Below are 11,949 nucleotides of genomic sequence, written 5' to 3' on the forward strand. Positions count from 1 at the left end.
AGCCGTCGATAGCTCAGTTGGTAGAGCGGTGGACTGTAGAGTGACAATTGTAATCCATAGGTCGCTGGTTCAAATCCGGCTCGACGGAAGATTTCTTTGCATTTTATATCTCATTTTATTCTTAATCCTTGAATGCGACCCAGCAATCAGCCGTCGATAGATCAGTTGGTAGAGCGGTGGACTGTAGAGTGACAATTGTAATCCATAGGTCGCTGGTTCAAATCCGGCTCGACGGAAGATTTGTTTGCATTTTATATCTCATTTTATTCTTAATCCTTGAATGAAACCCAGCAATCAGCCGTCGATAGCTCAGTTGGTAGAGCGGTGGACTGTAGAGTGACAATTGTAATCCATAGGTCGCTGGTTCAAATCCGGGTCGACGGAAGATTTATTTGCATTTTATATCTCATTTTATTCTTAATCCTTGAATGAAACCCAGCAATCAGCCGTCGATAGCTCAGTTGGTAGAGCGGTGGACCTTAGAGTGACAATTGTAATCCATAGGTCGCTGGTTCAAATCCGGCTCGACGGAAGATTTATTTGCATTTCATATCTCATTTTATTCTTAATCCTTGAATGAAACCCAGCAAACAGCCGTCGATAGCTCAGTTGGTAGAGGGGTGGACGTAGAGTGACAATTGTAATCCATAGGTCGATGGTTCAAATCCGGCTCGACGGAAGATTAATTTGCATTTTATATCTCATTTTATTCTTAATCCTTGAATGAAACCCAGCAATCAGCCGTCGATAGCTCAGTTGGTAGAGCGGTGGACTGTAGAGTGACAATTGTAATCCATAGGTCGCTGGTTCAAATCCGGCTCGAGGGAAGATTTATTTGCATTTTATATCTCATTTTATTCTTAATCCTTGAATGAAACCCAGCAATCAGCCGTCGATAACTCAGTTGGTAGAGCGGTGGACTGTAGAGTGACAATTGTAATCCATAGGTCGCTGGTTCAAATCCGGCTCGACGGAAGATTTATTTGCATTTCATAACTCATTTTATTCTTAATCCTTGAATGATACCCAGCAATCAGCCGTCGATAGCTCAGTTGGTAGAGCGGTGGACTGTAGAGTGACAATTGTAATCCATAGGTCGCTGGTTCAAATCCGGCTCGACGGAAGATTTATTTGCATTTTATATCTCATTTTATTCTTAATCCTTGAATGAAACCCAGCAATCAACCGTCGATAGCTCAGTTGGTAGAGCGGTGGACTGTAGAGTGACAATTGTAATCCATAGGTCGCTGGTTCAAATCCGGCTCGACGGAAGATTTGTTTGCATTTTATATCTCATTTTATTCTTAATCCTTGAATGAAACCCAGCAATCAGCCGTCGATAGCTCAGTTGGTAGAGCGGTGGACTGTAGAGTGACAATTGTAATCCATAGGTCGCTGCTTCAAATCCGGCTCGACGGAAGATTTGTTTGCATTTTATATCTCACTTTATTCTTAATCCTTGAATGAAACCCAGCAATAAGCCGTCGATAGCTCAGTTGGTAGAGGGGTGGACGTAGAGTGACAATTGTAATCCATAGGTCGCTGGTTCAAATCCGGCTCGACGGAAGATTTATTTGCGTTTTATATCTCATTTTATTCTTAATCCTTGAATGCGACCCAGCAATCAGCCGTCGATAGCTCAGTTGGTAGAGCGGTGGACTGTAGAGTGACAATTGTAATCCATAGGTCGCTGGTTCAAATCCGGCTCGACGGAAGATTTCTTTGCATTTTATATCTCATTTTATTCTTAATCCTTGAATGCGACCCAGCAATCAGCCGTCGATAGATCAGTTGGTAGAGCGGTGGACTGTAGAGTGACAATTGTAATCCATAGGTCGCTGGTTCAAATCCGGCTCGACGGAAGATTTATTTGCATTTTATATCTCATTTTATTCTTAATCCTTGAATGAAACCCAGCAATCAGCCGTCGATAGCTCAGTTGGTAGAGCGGTGGACTGTAGAGTGACAATTGTAATCCATAGGTCGCTGGTTCAAATCCGGGTCGACGGAAGATTTATTTGCATTCTATATCTCATTTTATTCTTAATCCTTGAATGAAACCCAGCAATCAGCCGTCGATAGCTCAGTTGGTAGAGCGGTGGACTGTAGAGTGACAATTGTAATCCATAGGTCGCTGGTTCAAATCCGGCTCGACGGAAGAGTTATTGACATTTCATATCTCATTTTATTCTTAATCCTTGAATGAAACCCAGCAATCAGCCGTCGATAGCTCAGTTGGTAGAGCGGTGGACTGTAGAGTGACAATTGTAATCCATAGGTCGCTGGTTCAAATCCGGCTCGAGGGAAGATTTATTTGCATTTTATATCTCATTTTATTCTTAATCCTTGAATGAAACCCAGGAATCAGCCGTCGATAGCTCAGTTGGTAGAGCGGTGGACTGTAGAGTGACAATTGTAATCCATAGGTCGCTGGTTCAAATCCGGTTCGACGGAAGATTTATTTGCATTTTATATCTAATTTTATTCTTAATCCTTGAATGAAACCCCGCAAACAGCCGTCGATAGCGCAGTTGGTAGAGCGGTGGACTGTAGAGTGACAATTGTAATCCATAGGTCGCTGGTTCAAATCCGGCTCGACGGAAGATTTATTTGCATTTTATATCTCATTTTATTCTTAATCCTTGAATGAAACCCGGCAAACAGCCGTCGATAGCGCAGTTGGTAGAGCGGTGGACTGTAGAGTGACAATTGTAATCCATAGGTCGCTGGTTCAAATCCGGTTCGACGGAAGATTTATTTGCATTTTATATCTAATTTTATTCTTAATCCTTGAATGAAACCCCGCAAACAGCCGTCGATAGCGCAGTTGGTAGAGCGGTGGACTGTAGAGTGACAATTGTAATCCATAGGTCGCTGGTTCAAATCCGGCTCGACGGAAGATTTATTTGCATTTTATATCTCATTTTATTCTTAATCCTTGAATGAAACCCCGCAAACAGCCGTCGATAGCGCAGTTGGTAGAGCGGTGGACTGTAGAGTGACAATTGTAATCCATAGGTCGCTGGTTCAAATCCGGCTCGACGGAAGATTTGTTTGCATTTTATATCTCATTTTATTCTTAATCCTTGAATGAAACCCAGCAATCAGCCGTCGATAGCTCAGTTGGTATAGCGGTGGACTGTAGAGTGATAATTGTAACCCATAGGTCGCTGGTTCAAATCCGGCTCGACGGAAGATTTATTTGCATTTTATATCTCATTTTATTCTTAATCCTTGAATGAAACCCAGCAATCAGCCGTCGATAGCTCAGTTGGTAGAGCGGTGGACTGTAGAGTGACAATTGTAATCCATAGGTCGCTGGTTCAAATCCGGCTCGACGGAAGATTTATTTGCATTTTATATCTCATTTTATTCTTAATCCTTGAATGAAACCCAGCAATCAGCCGTCGATAGCTCAGTTGGTAGAGCGGTGGACTTTAGAGTGACAATTGTAATCCATAGGTCGCTGGTTCAAATCCGGCTCGACGGAAGATTTGTTTGCATTTTATATCTCATTTTATTCTTAATCCTTGAATGAAACCCAGCAATCAGCCGTCGATAGCTCAGTTGGTAGAGCGGTGGACTGTAGAGTGACAATTGTAATCCATAGGTCGCTGCTTCAAATCCGGCTCGACGGAAGATTTGTTTGCATTTTATATCTCACTTTATTCTTAATCCTTGAATGAAACCCAGCAATCAGCCGTCGATAGCTCAGTTGGTAGAGGGGTGGACGTAGAGTGACAATTGTAATCCATAGGTCGCTGGTTCAAATCCGGCTCGACGGAAGATTTATTTGCGTTTTATATCTCATTTTATTCTTAATCCTTGAATGCGACCCAGCAATCAGCCGTCGATAGCTCAGTTGGTAGAGCGGTGGACTGTAGAGCGGTTGACTGTAGAGTGACAATTGTAATCCATAGGTCGCTGGTTCAAATCCGGTTCGACGGAAGATTTATTTGCATTTTATATCTAATTTTATTCTTAATCCTTGAATGAAACCCCGCAAACAGCCGTCGATAGCGCAGTTGGTAGAGCGGTGGACTGTAGAGTGACAATTGTAATCCATAGGTCGCTGGTTCAAATCCGGCTCGACGGAAGATTTATTTGCATTTTATATCTCATTTTATTCTTAATCCTTGAATGAAACCCGGCAATCAGCCGTCGATAGCTCAGTTGGTAGAGCGGTGGACTGTAGAGTGACAATTGTAATCCATAGGTCGCTGGTTCAAATCCGGCTCGACGGAAGATTTATTTGCATTTTATATCTCATTTTATTCTTAATCCTTGAATGAAACCCAGCAATCAGCCGTCGATAGCTCAGTTGGTAGAGCGGTGGACTTTAGAGTGACAATTGTAATCCATAGGTCGCTGGTTCAAATCCGGCTCGACGGAAGATTTGTTTGCATTTTATATCTCATTTTATTCTTAATCCTTGAATGAAACCCAGCAATCAGCCGTCGATAGCTCAGTTGGTAGAGCGGTGGACTGTAGAGTGACAATTGTAATCCATAGGTCGCTGCTTCAAATCCGGCTCGACGGAAGATTTGTTTGCATTTTATATCTCACTTTATTCTTAATCCTTGAATGAAACCCAGCAATCAGCCGTCGATAGCTCAGTTGGTAGAGGGGTGGACGTAGAGTGACAATTGTAATCCATAGGTCGCTGGTTCAAATCCGGCTCGACGGAAGATTTATTTGCGTTTTATATCTCATTTTATTCTTAATCCTTGAATGCGACCCAGCAATCAGCCGTCGATAGCTCAGTTGGTAGAGCGGTGGACTGTAGAGCGGTTGACTGTAGAGTGACAATTGTAATCCATAGGTCGCTGGTTCAAATCCGGTTCGACGGAAGATTTATTTGCATTTTATATCTAATTTTATTCTTAATCCTTGAATGAAACCCCGCAAACAGCCGTCGATAGCGCAGTTGGTAGAGCGGTGGACTGTAGAGTGACAATTGTAATCCATAGGTCGCTGGTTCAAATCCGGCTCGACGGAAGATTTATTTGCATTTTATATCTCATTTTATTCTTAATCCTTGAATGAAACCCGGCAATCAGCCGTCGATAGCTCAGTTGGTAGAGCGGTGGACTGTAGAGTGACAATTGTAATCCATAGGTCGCTGGTTCAAATCCGGCTCGACGGAAGATTTGTTTGCATTTTATATCTCATTTTATTCTTAATCCTTGAATGAAACCCAGCAATCAGCCGTCGATAGCTCAGTTGGTATAGCGGTGGACTGTAGAGTGATAATTGTAACCCATAGGTCGCTGGTTCAAATCCGGCTCGACGGAAGATTTATTTGCATTTTATATCTCATTTTATTCTTAATCCTTGAATGAAACCCAGCAATCAGCCGTCGATAGCTCAGTTGGTAGAGCGGTGGACTGTAGAGTGACAATTGTAATCCATAGGTCGCTGGTTCAAATCCGGCTCGACGGAAGATTTATTTGCATTTTATATCTCATTTTATTCTTAATCCTTGAATGAAACCCAGCAAACAGCCGTCGATAGCTCAATTGGTAGAGCGGTGGACTTTAGAGTGACAATTGTAATCCATAGGTCGCTGGTTCAAATCCGGCTCGACGGAAGATTTGTTTGCATTTTATATCTCATTTTATTCTTAATCCTTGAATGAAACCCAGCAATCAGCCGTCGATAGCTCAGTTGGTAGAGCGGTGGACTGTAGAGTGACAATTGTAATCCATAGGTCGCTGCTTCAAATCCGGCTCGACGGAAGATTTGTTTGCATTTTATATCTCACTTTATTCTTAATCCTTGAATGAAACCCAGCAATCAGCCGTCGATAGCTCAGTTGGTAGAGGGGTGGACGTAGAGTGACAATTGTAATCCATAGGTCGCTGGTTCAAATCCGGCTCGAGGGAAGATTTATTTGCATTTTATATCTCATTTTATTCTTAATCCTTGAATGAAACCCAGGAATCAGCCGTCGATAGCTCAGTTGGTAGAGCGGTGGACTGTAGAGTGACAATTGTAATCCATAGGTCGCTGGTTCAAATCCGGTTCGACGGAAGATTTATTTGCATTTTATATCTAATTTTATTCTTAATCCTTGAATGAAACCCCGCAAACAGCCGTCGATAGCGCAGTTGGTAGAGCGGTGGACTGTAGAGTGACAATTGTAATCCATAGGTCGCTGGTTCAAATCCGGCTCGACGGAAGATTTATTTGCATTTTATATCTCATTTTATTCTTAATCCTTGAATGAAACCCGGCAATCAGCCGTCGATAGCTCAGTTGGTAGAGCGGTGGACTGTAGAGTGACAATTGTAATCCATAGGTCGCTGGTTCAAATCCGGCTCGACGGAAGATTTGTTTGCATTTTATATCTCATTTTATTCTTAATCCTTGAATGAAACCCAGCAATCAGCCGTCGATAGCTCAGTTGGTATAGCGGTGGACTGTAGAGTGATAATTGTAACCCATAGGTCGCTGGTTCAAATCCGGCTCGACGGAAGATTTATTTGCATTTTATATCTCATTTTATTCTTAATCCTTGAATGAAACCCAGCAATCAGCCGTCGATAGCTCAGTTGGTAGAGCGGTGGACTGTAGAGTGACAATTGTAATCCATAGGTCGCTGGTTCAAATCCGGCTCGACGGAAGATTTATTTGCATTTTATATCTCATTTTATTCTTAATCCTTGAATGAAACCCAGCAATCAGCCGTCGATAGCTCAGTTGGTAGAGCGGTGGACTTTAGAGTGACAATTGTAATCCATAGGTCGCTGGTTCAAATCCGGCTCGACGGAAGATTTGTTTGCATTTTATATCTCATTTTATTCTTAATCCTTGAATGAAACCCAGCAATCAGCCGTCGATAGCTCAGTTGGTAGAGCGGTGGACTGTAGAGTGACAATTGTAATCCATAGGTCGCTGCTTCAAATCCGGCTCGACGGAAGATTTGTTTGCATTTTATATCTCACTTTATTCTTAATCCTTGAATGAAACCCAGCAATCAGCCGTCGATAGCTCAGTTGGTAGAGGGGTGGACGTAGAGTGACAATTGTAATCCATAGGTCGCTGGTTCAAATCCGGCTCGACGGAAGATTTATTTGCGTTTTATATCTCATTTTATTCTTAATCCTTGAATGCGACCCAGCAATCAGCCGTCGATAGCTCAGTTGGTAGAGCGGTGGACTGTAGAGCGGTTGACTGTAGAGTGACAATTGTAATCCATAGGTCGCTGGTTCAAATCCGGTTCGACGGAAGATTTATTTGCATTTTATATCTAATTTTATTCTTAATCCTTGAATGAAACCCCGCAAACAGCCGTCGATAGCGCAGTTGGTAGAGCGGTGGACTGTAGAGTGACAATTGTAATCCATAGGTCGCTGGTTCAAATCCGGCTCGACGGAAGATTTATTTGCATTTTATATCTCATTTTATTCTTAATCCTTGAATGAAACCCGGCAATCAGCCGTCGATAGCTCAGTTGGTAGAGCGGTGGACTGTAGAGTGACAATTGTAATCCATAGGTCGCTGGTTCAAATCCGGCTCGACGGAAGATTTGTTTGCATTTTATATCTCATTTTATTCTTAATCCTTGAATGAAACCCAGCAATCAGCCGTCGATAGCTCAGTTGGTATAGCGGTGGACTGTAGAGTGATAATTGTAACCCATAGGTCGCTGGTTCAAATCCGGCTCGACGGAAGATTTATTTGCATTTTATATCTCATTTTATTCTTAATCCTTGAATGAAACCCAGCAATCAGCCGTCGATAGCTCAGTTGGTAGAGCGGTGGACTGTAGAGTGACAATTGTAATCCATAGGTCGCTGGTTCAAATCCGGCTCGACGGAAGATTTATTTGCATTTTATATCTCATTTTATTCTTAATCCTTGAATGAAACCCAGCAAACAGCCGTCGATAGCTCAGTTGGTAGAGCGGTGGACTGTAGAGCGGTGGACTGTAGAGTGACAATTGTAATCCATAGGTCGCTGGTTCAAATCCGGCTCGACGGAAGATTTGTTTGCATTTTATATCTCATTTTATTCTTAATCCTTGAATGAAACCCAGCAATCAGCCGTCGATAGCTCAGTTGGTAGAGCGGTGGACTGTAGAGTGACAATTGTAATCCATAGGTCGCTGCTTCAAATCCGGCTCGACGGAAGATTTGTTTGCATTTTATATCTCACTTTATTCTTAATCCTTGAATGAAACCCAGCAATCAGCCGTCGATAGCTAATAATAATAATAATAATAATAATGTTTATTTTTCAGTAAAAAAATAAATTCCACTGAAGGCAACCAGATTAAGGACAAGTCCCATTATCGCACTGGTTGCCAAGACAAGACATACAAAAATTAAATTAGAATAAATTAAATTAAAACAAAAAGAACAATTTTTAAACATGGTACCGCTTTTGTTTGAGATAACAATCAAGTTCATTTTTAAAAGTATAAATTGTCATAGAACATCTAATGTTAAAAGGAAGCGCATTCCATTGTCTAATAACACGATTAAAAAATGAGTGTAAAAAAGCATCACATCTACATTTAGAAATATAAAAAGTTAAGCATTCATGCCTCTCGTTAATACTAATATAGTCTAAAAGGGGAAAATAATAGCATCCGTTAATGATTCTAAACAAAAAAATTAAACCAGCTTTTTGACTTAACAAATACATTGGCAAAAAATTCAATTGTTTCAAACGAGTACTATAATCCAATCTTACACGATTGCGATTCATTGGAAAATTTATGTAAGGTTGACCAAGGTAAAAGGATGTAAAATAACGCAAAACCCTCTCGATAGAATCTATATCTTTCTTTAAATAAGGTGACCAGACCTCTACACCATATTGTAGCAATGGAATAACCAGAGCATTAAAAGATATAAGCGACGCTTTCGAACGTCCAAACGTTCTACGAATCAAACCAGCTATGCGACGGGCCTTAGCGGTTATATAAATAACATGGTTAGACCACTTAAGGTCACTTGAGAATATTATACCAAGCAATTTACACTTGAAAACACGAGGCAAAGAAAAATCATTAATCTTATAATCATAATTTAGTACATTGCGACGCCTCGTAAAAATTATGAAAGAACACTTTTTAATATTTAAATTAAGCAAATTAAGCAAACCCCATTCAAAGATTGCGTCAATGTCACTCTGAAGAGTTACGGAATCCTGCAGTGTCCTAATAGCACGAGATAAAAAGGAATCATCTGCATATTGCCAGAGAGTGCTTTGTGCAGATATGCTCATCGGAAGATCATGAGCGTATAAGTTGAAAAGTAGTGGTCCCAAAATAGAGCCCTGAGGTACCCCAGAAGTAACAGGAAGAAAACTCGAGGATTGACCCTGATAGACAACCCTCTGCATTCTATCCCTCAAAAAATCCGAGACCCAGAGCAAGGAATTACCACCGATACCTAGAGCCTGTAACTTAGAGACGAGACGATCATGGGGTACAGAGTCAAAGGCTTTCTTCCAATCAAAAATTACTACGTGTACGTCAGGAGGATTAATGGTGTCAAGGGTGAGAGCCCAAGAGTGGAAAGCTTGTACAAGCTGAGTTGTACAGCTAAATCCTTTACGGAAACCAAACTGACGCTCGGGAAGAACATTATTTTTTGAGCAAAACACGAGGAGATTCTCACAAATAATAGATTCCATTACTTTACAAAAGACGGAAGAAAGTGATATTGGTCGATAAGATTCCAGCTCTGAACGACTCAAAGAACCACCTTTATAAAGGGGTACTACATTGACCTTCTTCCAGGCATCAGGTAGTTTACCTAATCTATAAGAGTAGTTAAAAAATTCTGACAAGGGTTTAGATATGCTCGTAGCGCAGAGTTTAATCATTTTAGTAGAAACCCCATCGGGCCCAGACGAAGAACTGGACTTTAAGCGTGCTATAGCAGCAGCAACGGAACCGGGAGTAAAAACGAGATCTGGGTCCCTAGTCGGATTAGGCAATGAAGCAACATTAAGAGGGATTGAGTCAGACTTATTGAAGCAAGATTGAAAAAAAGAGTTAAACATTGTCGCAATCGAAGAAGCGTCAGTGACAGGGGTATTATCAATATTCATAAAGTTCGGTATAGGTATTCTAGTTTTGCGAGCGACAAACTTCCAAAACTTATCTGGTTTGTCCTTAATCTTAGAGGACAAGTCATTCACGTAATCATTAAATTTAGAGCGAGTTTTAGCTTTTATCAAATTACAGGACCGTCTGTATTTAGCTCTGTTAGCCTCAGTTGGCTTAGACTTAAAAAGTTTGTATAAAGTTCTTTTGACATTAGCAAGGTGAACAATATCACCAGAAATCCATGGCTTCCGAAATCTCTTTGAGTATACCGTCCTTGAAGGAACACTGTCCTTAAAACAAGACCAAAACAATTGTAACCAAAAGTCCCATGTTTGATTAATGTCCTCGCTAAACGCTAAATGCCACGGAGCATGCTCTATCAGGCCATTCAAGCCCTTCACATCAGCGCGACTCAACTGTAGAACTTCCGTGGATGAGCTTCTTGGCGTTGCACGTTCACAAGCGATTAGACCAGTCACCGCATCATGATCGCAACCAGGAAGATTATCGATTGTTTTAACTTCCTTAATGAAGCGACGTTCATTAATGTAAACCAAGTCAAGAGTATTGCCAAGTCTAGTGCTATCAGAGACAACTTGGGTTAGACCGAGATTGGATACGCATTCATAAAAGTCCAACGAAGGTAGACTATCTGGGACAGGTCTATTAACACCAAGGCATGCCATGTTGAAGTCACCGAACAAGACAAAGATATCATGACTGTTAATAATATCTGTTATCTCACTGAGTAGAGAACATAAACTCAATATGTAGTCTTGGGTAACCGGAGGGGGGACATAAACGCAACCAAAGAGAATTGATCTTGAGTCGCATTTAGCGGACGAAAAAACGACTTCAAGACGTTTGCCAGAGGCAGTCTTATATAGTTCATTATCAATGACAGTCTCGACAGGCGAGAGATTTTGGCTAATAGCCAAAAGAACTCCACCACCCCTAGTTTCACGATCATTACGAAACACTACATAGTCTTCAGTAAAGAACTCAGTACTAGAAATAGCCGCACTAAGCCATGTCTCAGTAAGTCCAATAACATCGGGTAAGTTCCGTTCCACAAAAACTGATAAGTCGAGAAATTTATTTTTTAAACTTCTTACATTCGCCACATGAAAAGAGATCAGCGATCTTGATCTCTTTGTACTTCTGTCAGCGTTAGTATTGAGAGACCTCTTATCTTTATCGCCAGAGGTAAATTCAGTGAAAAAAGAGTCATTCAAACTTGGTAAACCACAATTCAAACACACGAAGCCAGAGTCCTCAAGATGAAGAGATTTTTTTAAAACATTCGAATAAACACACTTGACGTGAAAGTCGAGATCACACACACTGCAGCGAAAACGTTTCTGAGGCTTACGAAAAGACTTGAGGCAGACTTTACAACGACTCTTAAGAGTAGGTCCCGGATTCACCTCAATATCGCCCGATAAAATCAGAATAATGGAGACAAAAGTTAACTTACTGCACTGGCTGCATAGAGGCTTAATAGTCAAAGGTTTACTCTTAACAAATTGATGGCCATTGAAAGTAACGACATCAAAACAATGCGACGTAGCCGAAATGCGAAACGCAGGAATAGCACGTTCACACGCAAGAGAATTAACTGAGCCTTTGAGGCAAAAAAACGGTAAAATAAACATTAACGCAATACACACTCCGAAGAGACCGGTACCGCGTTTCGTCATATTGATAAGATAAGTTAGATAACGATAATCATAGAGAGAGAAAAATGTTGCGACTGCCCTCAACGAAAACCCGAAATAAATTCGCTCAGTTGGTAGAGGGGTGGACGTAGAGTGACAATTGTAATCCATAGGTCGCTGGTTCAAATCCGGCTCGACGGAAGATTTATTTGCGTTTTATATCTC

The 11,949-nt window shown here is 41.2% G+C and overlaps 49 non-coding genes across 49 annotated transcripts; all 49 read left to right on the forward strand.

Annotated features, from left to right (window-relative positions):
- The first annotated feature begins 2 nt into the window (after window positions 1-2).
- TRNAY-GUA (transfer RNA tyrosine (anticodon GUA)) lies at window positions 3-88 on the forward strand. Its single transcript is given in 2 exon segments — window positions 3-39; window positions 53-88. It is a non-coding gene; the product is annotated as a tRNA-Tyr (tRNA).
- Window positions 89-150: 62 nt separating this feature from the next.
- Window positions 151-236, forward strand: TRNAY-GUA (transfer RNA tyrosine (anticodon GUA)). The gene is given in 2 exon segments: window positions 151-187; window positions 201-236. It is a non-coding gene; the product is annotated as a tRNA-Tyr (tRNA).
- Window positions 237-298: 62 nt separating this feature from the next.
- Window positions 299-384, forward strand: TRNAY-GUA (transfer RNA tyrosine (anticodon GUA)). Its single transcript is given in 2 exon segments — window positions 299-335; window positions 349-384. It is a non-coding gene; the product is annotated as a tRNA-Tyr (tRNA).
- A 357-nt stretch (window positions 385-741) lies between these two features.
- On the forward strand, window positions 742-827 carry TRNAY-GUA (transfer RNA tyrosine (anticodon GUA)). Its single transcript is given in 2 exon segments — window positions 742-778; window positions 792-827. It is a non-coding gene; the product is annotated as a tRNA-Tyr (tRNA).
- Window positions 828-889: 62 nt separating this feature from the next.
- TRNAY-GUA (transfer RNA tyrosine (anticodon GUA)) lies at window positions 890-975 on the forward strand. The gene is given in 2 exon segments: window positions 890-926; window positions 940-975. It is a non-coding gene; the product is annotated as a tRNA-Tyr (tRNA).
- Window positions 976-1,037: 62 nt separating this feature from the next.
- TRNAY-GUA (transfer RNA tyrosine (anticodon GUA)) lies at window positions 1,038-1,123 on the forward strand. The gene is given in 2 exon segments: window positions 1,038-1,074; window positions 1,088-1,123. It is a non-coding gene; the product is annotated as a tRNA-Tyr (tRNA).
- A 62-nt stretch (window positions 1,124-1,185) lies between these two features.
- On the forward strand, window positions 1,186-1,271 carry TRNAY-GUA (transfer RNA tyrosine (anticodon GUA)). The gene is given in 2 exon segments: window positions 1,186-1,222; window positions 1,236-1,271. It is a non-coding gene; the product is annotated as a tRNA-Tyr (tRNA).
- A 62-nt stretch (window positions 1,272-1,333) lies between these two features.
- On the forward strand, window positions 1,334-1,419 carry TRNAY-GUA (transfer RNA tyrosine (anticodon GUA)). Its single transcript is given in 2 exon segments — window positions 1,334-1,370; window positions 1,384-1,419. It is a non-coding gene; the product is annotated as a tRNA-Tyr (tRNA).
- A 62-nt stretch (window positions 1,420-1,481) lies between these two features.
- TRNAL-UAG (transfer RNA leucine (anticodon UAG)) lies at window positions 1,482-1,566 on the forward strand. Its single transcript is given in 2 exon segments — window positions 1,482-1,518; window positions 1,531-1,566. It is a non-coding gene; the product is annotated as a tRNA-Leu (tRNA).
- A 62-nt stretch (window positions 1,567-1,628) lies between these two features.
- TRNAY-GUA (transfer RNA tyrosine (anticodon GUA)) lies at window positions 1,629-1,714 on the forward strand. Its single transcript is given in 2 exon segments — window positions 1,629-1,665; window positions 1,679-1,714. It is a non-coding gene; the product is annotated as a tRNA-Tyr (tRNA).
- Window positions 1,715-1,776: 62 nt separating this feature from the next.
- On the forward strand, window positions 1,777-1,862 carry TRNAY-GUA (transfer RNA tyrosine (anticodon GUA)). Its single transcript is given in 2 exon segments — window positions 1,777-1,813; window positions 1,827-1,862. It is a non-coding gene; the product is annotated as a tRNA-Tyr (tRNA).
- A 62-nt stretch (window positions 1,863-1,924) lies between these two features.
- TRNAY-GUA (transfer RNA tyrosine (anticodon GUA)) lies at window positions 1,925-2,010 on the forward strand. Its single transcript is given in 2 exon segments — window positions 1,925-1,961; window positions 1,975-2,010. It is a non-coding gene; the product is annotated as a tRNA-Tyr (tRNA).
- Window positions 2,011-2,072: 62 nt separating this feature from the next.
- TRNAY-GUA (transfer RNA tyrosine (anticodon GUA)) lies at window positions 2,073-2,158 on the forward strand. Its single transcript is given in 2 exon segments — window positions 2,073-2,109; window positions 2,123-2,158. It is a non-coding gene; the product is annotated as a tRNA-Tyr (tRNA).
- A 62-nt stretch (window positions 2,159-2,220) lies between these two features.
- TRNAY-GUA (transfer RNA tyrosine (anticodon GUA)) lies at window positions 2,221-2,306 on the forward strand. Its single transcript is given in 2 exon segments — window positions 2,221-2,257; window positions 2,271-2,306. It is a non-coding gene; the product is annotated as a tRNA-Tyr (tRNA).
- Window positions 2,307-2,368: 62 nt separating this feature from the next.
- Window positions 2,369-2,454, forward strand: TRNAY-GUA (transfer RNA tyrosine (anticodon GUA)). Its single transcript is given in 2 exon segments — window positions 2,369-2,405; window positions 2,419-2,454. It is a non-coding gene; the product is annotated as a tRNA-Tyr (tRNA).
- A 62-nt stretch (window positions 2,455-2,516) lies between these two features.
- On the forward strand, window positions 2,517-2,602 carry TRNAY-GUA (transfer RNA tyrosine (anticodon GUA)). The gene is given in 2 exon segments: window positions 2,517-2,553; window positions 2,567-2,602. It is a non-coding gene; the product is annotated as a tRNA-Tyr (tRNA).
- Window positions 2,603-2,664: 62 nt separating this feature from the next.
- On the forward strand, window positions 2,665-2,750 carry TRNAY-GUA (transfer RNA tyrosine (anticodon GUA)). The gene is given in 2 exon segments: window positions 2,665-2,701; window positions 2,715-2,750. It is a non-coding gene; the product is annotated as a tRNA-Tyr (tRNA).
- A 62-nt stretch (window positions 2,751-2,812) lies between these two features.
- On the forward strand, window positions 2,813-2,898 carry TRNAY-GUA (transfer RNA tyrosine (anticodon GUA)). Its single transcript is given in 2 exon segments — window positions 2,813-2,849; window positions 2,863-2,898. It is a non-coding gene; the product is annotated as a tRNA-Tyr (tRNA).
- Window positions 2,899-2,960: 62 nt separating this feature from the next.
- On the forward strand, window positions 2,961-3,046 carry TRNAY-GUA (transfer RNA tyrosine (anticodon GUA)). The gene is given in 2 exon segments: window positions 2,961-2,997; window positions 3,011-3,046. It is a non-coding gene; the product is annotated as a tRNA-Tyr (tRNA).
- Window positions 3,047-3,108: 62 nt separating this feature from the next.
- On the forward strand, window positions 3,109-3,194 carry TRNAY-GUA (transfer RNA tyrosine (anticodon GUA)). The gene is given in 2 exon segments: window positions 3,109-3,145; window positions 3,159-3,194. It is a non-coding gene; the product is annotated as a tRNA-Tyr (tRNA).
- A 62-nt stretch (window positions 3,195-3,256) lies between these two features.
- On the forward strand, window positions 3,257-3,342 carry TRNAY-GUA (transfer RNA tyrosine (anticodon GUA)). Its single transcript is given in 2 exon segments — window positions 3,257-3,293; window positions 3,307-3,342. It is a non-coding gene; the product is annotated as a tRNA-Tyr (tRNA).
- A 210-nt stretch (window positions 3,343-3,552) lies between these two features.
- On the forward strand, window positions 3,553-3,638 carry TRNAY-GUA (transfer RNA tyrosine (anticodon GUA)). Its single transcript is given in 2 exon segments — window positions 3,553-3,589; window positions 3,603-3,638. It is a non-coding gene; the product is annotated as a tRNA-Tyr (tRNA).
- Window positions 3,639-3,700: 62 nt separating this feature from the next.
- Window positions 3,701-3,785, forward strand: TRNAL-UAG (transfer RNA leucine (anticodon UAG)). Its single transcript is given in 2 exon segments — window positions 3,701-3,737; window positions 3,750-3,785. It is a non-coding gene; the product is annotated as a tRNA-Leu (tRNA).
- Window positions 3,786-3,847: 62 nt separating this feature from the next.
- TRNAY-GUA (transfer RNA tyrosine (anticodon GUA)) lies at window positions 3,848-3,948 on the forward strand. The gene is made up of 2 exons: window positions 3,848-3,884; window positions 3,913-3,948. It is a non-coding gene; the product is annotated as a tRNA-Tyr (tRNA).
- A 62-nt stretch (window positions 3,949-4,010) lies between these two features.
- TRNAY-GUA (transfer RNA tyrosine (anticodon GUA)) lies at window positions 4,011-4,096 on the forward strand. The gene is given in 2 exon segments: window positions 4,011-4,047; window positions 4,061-4,096. It is a non-coding gene; the product is annotated as a tRNA-Tyr (tRNA).
- Window positions 4,097-4,158: 62 nt separating this feature from the next.
- TRNAY-GUA (transfer RNA tyrosine (anticodon GUA)) lies at window positions 4,159-4,244 on the forward strand. Its single transcript is given in 2 exon segments — window positions 4,159-4,195; window positions 4,209-4,244. It is a non-coding gene; the product is annotated as a tRNA-Tyr (tRNA).
- A 210-nt stretch (window positions 4,245-4,454) lies between these two features.
- Window positions 4,455-4,540, forward strand: TRNAY-GUA (transfer RNA tyrosine (anticodon GUA)). The gene is given in 2 exon segments: window positions 4,455-4,491; window positions 4,505-4,540. It is a non-coding gene; the product is annotated as a tRNA-Tyr (tRNA).
- Window positions 4,541-4,602: 62 nt separating this feature from the next.
- TRNAL-UAG (transfer RNA leucine (anticodon UAG)) lies at window positions 4,603-4,687 on the forward strand. The gene is given in 2 exon segments: window positions 4,603-4,639; window positions 4,652-4,687. It is a non-coding gene; the product is annotated as a tRNA-Leu (tRNA).
- Window positions 4,688-4,749: 62 nt separating this feature from the next.
- TRNAY-GUA (transfer RNA tyrosine (anticodon GUA)) lies at window positions 4,750-4,850 on the forward strand. Its single transcript has 2 exons — window positions 4,750-4,786; window positions 4,815-4,850. It is a non-coding gene; the product is annotated as a tRNA-Tyr (tRNA).
- A 62-nt stretch (window positions 4,851-4,912) lies between these two features.
- TRNAY-GUA (transfer RNA tyrosine (anticodon GUA)) lies at window positions 4,913-4,998 on the forward strand. Its single transcript is given in 2 exon segments — window positions 4,913-4,949; window positions 4,963-4,998. It is a non-coding gene; the product is annotated as a tRNA-Tyr (tRNA).
- Window positions 4,999-5,060: 62 nt separating this feature from the next.
- On the forward strand, window positions 5,061-5,146 carry TRNAY-GUA (transfer RNA tyrosine (anticodon GUA)). The gene is given in 2 exon segments: window positions 5,061-5,097; window positions 5,111-5,146. It is a non-coding gene; the product is annotated as a tRNA-Tyr (tRNA).
- A 62-nt stretch (window positions 5,147-5,208) lies between these two features.
- Window positions 5,209-5,294, forward strand: TRNAY-GUA (transfer RNA tyrosine (anticodon GUA)). The gene is given in 2 exon segments: window positions 5,209-5,245; window positions 5,259-5,294. It is a non-coding gene; the product is annotated as a tRNA-Tyr (tRNA).
- Window positions 5,295-5,356: 62 nt separating this feature from the next.
- TRNAY-GUA (transfer RNA tyrosine (anticodon GUA)) lies at window positions 5,357-5,442 on the forward strand. The gene is given in 2 exon segments: window positions 5,357-5,393; window positions 5,407-5,442. It is a non-coding gene; the product is annotated as a tRNA-Tyr (tRNA).
- Window positions 5,443-5,652: 210 nt separating this feature from the next.
- Window positions 5,653-5,738, forward strand: TRNAY-GUA (transfer RNA tyrosine (anticodon GUA)). The gene is given in 2 exon segments: window positions 5,653-5,689; window positions 5,703-5,738. It is a non-coding gene; the product is annotated as a tRNA-Tyr (tRNA).
- A 62-nt stretch (window positions 5,739-5,800) lies between these two features.
- Window positions 5,801-5,885, forward strand: TRNAL-UAG (transfer RNA leucine (anticodon UAG)). The gene is given in 2 exon segments: window positions 5,801-5,837; window positions 5,850-5,885. It is a non-coding gene; the product is annotated as a tRNA-Leu (tRNA).
- A 62-nt stretch (window positions 5,886-5,947) lies between these two features.
- TRNAY-GUA (transfer RNA tyrosine (anticodon GUA)) lies at window positions 5,948-6,033 on the forward strand. Its single transcript is given in 2 exon segments — window positions 5,948-5,984; window positions 5,998-6,033. It is a non-coding gene; the product is annotated as a tRNA-Tyr (tRNA).
- A 62-nt stretch (window positions 6,034-6,095) lies between these two features.
- Window positions 6,096-6,181, forward strand: TRNAY-GUA (transfer RNA tyrosine (anticodon GUA)). The gene is given in 2 exon segments: window positions 6,096-6,132; window positions 6,146-6,181. It is a non-coding gene; the product is annotated as a tRNA-Tyr (tRNA).
- A 62-nt stretch (window positions 6,182-6,243) lies between these two features.
- TRNAY-GUA (transfer RNA tyrosine (anticodon GUA)) lies at window positions 6,244-6,329 on the forward strand. The gene is given in 2 exon segments: window positions 6,244-6,280; window positions 6,294-6,329. It is a non-coding gene; the product is annotated as a tRNA-Tyr (tRNA).
- A 62-nt stretch (window positions 6,330-6,391) lies between these two features.
- Window positions 6,392-6,477, forward strand: TRNAY-GUA (transfer RNA tyrosine (anticodon GUA)). The gene is given in 2 exon segments: window positions 6,392-6,428; window positions 6,442-6,477. It is a non-coding gene; the product is annotated as a tRNA-Tyr (tRNA).
- Window positions 6,478-6,539: 62 nt separating this feature from the next.
- TRNAY-GUA (transfer RNA tyrosine (anticodon GUA)) lies at window positions 6,540-6,625 on the forward strand. The gene is given in 2 exon segments: window positions 6,540-6,576; window positions 6,590-6,625. It is a non-coding gene; the product is annotated as a tRNA-Tyr (tRNA).
- Window positions 6,626-6,835: 210 nt separating this feature from the next.
- On the forward strand, window positions 6,836-6,921 carry TRNAY-GUA (transfer RNA tyrosine (anticodon GUA)). Its single transcript is given in 2 exon segments — window positions 6,836-6,872; window positions 6,886-6,921. It is a non-coding gene; the product is annotated as a tRNA-Tyr (tRNA).
- Window positions 6,922-6,983: 62 nt separating this feature from the next.
- On the forward strand, window positions 6,984-7,068 carry TRNAL-UAG (transfer RNA leucine (anticodon UAG)). Its single transcript is given in 2 exon segments — window positions 6,984-7,020; window positions 7,033-7,068. It is a non-coding gene; the product is annotated as a tRNA-Leu (tRNA).
- A 62-nt stretch (window positions 7,069-7,130) lies between these two features.
- On the forward strand, window positions 7,131-7,231 carry TRNAY-GUA (transfer RNA tyrosine (anticodon GUA)). Its single transcript has 2 exons — window positions 7,131-7,167; window positions 7,196-7,231. It is a non-coding gene; the product is annotated as a tRNA-Tyr (tRNA).
- Window positions 7,232-7,293: 62 nt separating this feature from the next.
- On the forward strand, window positions 7,294-7,379 carry TRNAY-GUA (transfer RNA tyrosine (anticodon GUA)). Its single transcript is given in 2 exon segments — window positions 7,294-7,330; window positions 7,344-7,379. It is a non-coding gene; the product is annotated as a tRNA-Tyr (tRNA).
- A 62-nt stretch (window positions 7,380-7,441) lies between these two features.
- Window positions 7,442-7,527, forward strand: TRNAY-GUA (transfer RNA tyrosine (anticodon GUA)). The gene is given in 2 exon segments: window positions 7,442-7,478; window positions 7,492-7,527. It is a non-coding gene; the product is annotated as a tRNA-Tyr (tRNA).
- Window positions 7,528-7,589: 62 nt separating this feature from the next.
- TRNAY-GUA (transfer RNA tyrosine (anticodon GUA)) lies at window positions 7,590-7,675 on the forward strand. The gene is given in 2 exon segments: window positions 7,590-7,626; window positions 7,640-7,675. It is a non-coding gene; the product is annotated as a tRNA-Tyr (tRNA).
- Window positions 7,676-7,737: 62 nt separating this feature from the next.
- On the forward strand, window positions 7,738-7,823 carry TRNAY-GUA (transfer RNA tyrosine (anticodon GUA)). The gene is given in 2 exon segments: window positions 7,738-7,774; window positions 7,788-7,823. It is a non-coding gene; the product is annotated as a tRNA-Tyr (tRNA).
- A 62-nt stretch (window positions 7,824-7,885) lies between these two features.
- On the forward strand, window positions 7,886-7,986 carry TRNAY-GUA (transfer RNA tyrosine (anticodon GUA)). Its single transcript has 2 exons — window positions 7,886-7,922; window positions 7,951-7,986. It is a non-coding gene; the product is annotated as a tRNA-Tyr (tRNA).
- Window positions 7,987-8,048: 62 nt separating this feature from the next.
- Window positions 8,049-8,134, forward strand: TRNAY-GUA (transfer RNA tyrosine (anticodon GUA)). Its single transcript is given in 2 exon segments — window positions 8,049-8,085; window positions 8,099-8,134. It is a non-coding gene; the product is annotated as a tRNA-Tyr (tRNA).
- The last annotated feature ends 3,815 nt before the right edge of the window (window positions 8,135-11,949 follow it).

The sequence above is a fragment of the Phalangium opilio genome, unplaced genomic scaffold, assembly GCF_054372755.1.
Source record: "Phalangium opilio isolate 3A_F unplaced genomic scaffold, DU_Popi_V2 ptg000009l_1, whole genome shotgun sequence".
Lineage (NCBI taxonomy): Eukaryota > Metazoa > Arthropoda > Arachnida > Opiliones > Phalangiidae > Phalangium > Phalangium opilio.